Genomic DNA, 1,760 nt, shown 5'->3' with positions numbered 1-1,760 from the left:
GCCGGGCCCTCCCCTCCCCTCGCCGCGGGGCCGCCCCGGCCCAGCTCCCAAGCAGGGCCCAGAGCCGCCCGGGCCGCGGCTGCTGCCCCAGGCCCCGCACACGGCCGGGGGCGACACGGGGCCGGACACGGGCTGGGGGAACCCGGCTGCTCCTTGGGCTGGAAGCAAGGCCTCATTCCCGGGGGTTTGGGCTCCGAAACAGCGGCCGCAGGGGGCTTTGGGGGGCTTGGAAAGGGAGGCGAGGGCTGCTGTCCTCAGGTCTCCCAGAAGAGGCCAGATGCTGCGTTTTGGGGGCCGGCGATGGGGCYGCAGGCTCTGTGTTCAAGCCCAAGAACAGGTGCCCAAGGCCTGTGTTTTTGAGCTTAGCAGCAGGGCTGAAGCCCTGTGTTTTGGGGTCAGAAACAGAGGCTTAGCRCGCTGTTTTGGGGGTTGGAGACAGAGGCTAAGGCCTGTGTTTAGGGGCCAGAAGCGGAGGCTGAGCGGGCTGTTTTTGTGGCTGAAAATGGAGACGAAGCCCTGCATTTTTGTGCTCAGAAATGAAGACCAAGTGCTGCGTTTTTGGGTCCAGAATGGCAGCTTTGTCACTCTGTTTTCAGGCCCCCTCCCCCAAAACCCCAAACAGCTCAGTCCTGTGTTTTTGAGCTCAGAAACAGAGGTCAAGTCCTGCTTTTTTAGGTTAAAAACAGAGGCCAAGTACTGCATTTCTGGCTTAGGAGAGGAGGCTTAGGAGGCTGCTTCTGCTACTCCAAGACTGAGCCCTGCCTGTCTGAGCTCACAAACAGGGATTAGGTCCTGCCTTTTTGGGGTCAAGAATGGAGGCTTAGTGGGCTGTTTTTGTGGTTGAAAACAGAGAGTAAGTCCTGTGTTTTTGAGCTCGAAAATGGAGGCTAAGTCCTGCGTTTTGGGGACTTAGAAAGGGAAGCGAGTTCAGCCACTTCCAGCCCCAAAGTGGAGGCCAGGGGGGCCCTTTCTGGGGTGGGGGGAGGCAGGGTGCGTGGATTCTCCCCGAAGGGGGGGGTCCATCCGCGGGTGCCCTGAGGGCAGGGAGGCTGGCATGCACCAGGCCGAACCTCGCGTCTGAGATAGTTTCTGATGCAAAAGCGGTTTTGGGGCAGGAAACACCAGGAGACACCATCTTCCAGGGCCAGTATTTATTCAACATTCATCCAAGACTTTCAACACTAATTAACCAATTAGCTTAGAGGTATTGAATCAATCCTGACCAGGGAGTCACTATCGATCCAATAGTCATAAGCTAAATGCTCAATTAGTCCAAGTAGTCAACAGTGAGTCAACATATATAAACCAATTAGTCAACATTCACACAATACTTTCAATACTAAATAAACAATTAGCTTATAGTTTTTGCAGCAATATTAAGTGACTGATTAGTCGATATGGATTCCATAGATGTAAGGTCATTAGTCAGCCCTGATTCAATGTACCTAAGCTCATTACTCAATTGAATATTCATTGAATGTTCATAAGGTAATTAGTCAACACTGATCCAATCTCCATCAGCTAAGGCTTCAATACTGATGCAATATTAAATGATGCCATCAATCTCTAAGCTGTGACAGCAGCTGATTTATGGCCCTGTCAATAATTAATCAGTTAGCTTATAGTTATTGGATCAGTGTGAACGCATTAGTCAATATTGATGCCACATGCACAAGCTTGTCACTCGCCACCGCTTCCGTGCCCCCGCGCTCGCTCGGCGCCGGACCCCCCTTCCCCGCCGCCGCGCTCGGGGCTGCCCC

Source organism: Apteryx rowi, unplaced genomic scaffold, assembly GCF_003343035.1.
Source record: "Apteryx rowi isolate R43461 unplaced genomic scaffold, aptRow1 scaffold_85, whole genome shotgun sequence".
Classification (NCBI taxonomy): Eukaryota; Metazoa; Chordata; class Aves; order Apterygiformes; family Apterygidae; genus Apteryx; species Apteryx rowi.
The sequence above is the reverse complement of the archived record's forward strand: the minus strand, read 5'-3'. Positions refer to the sequence as shown.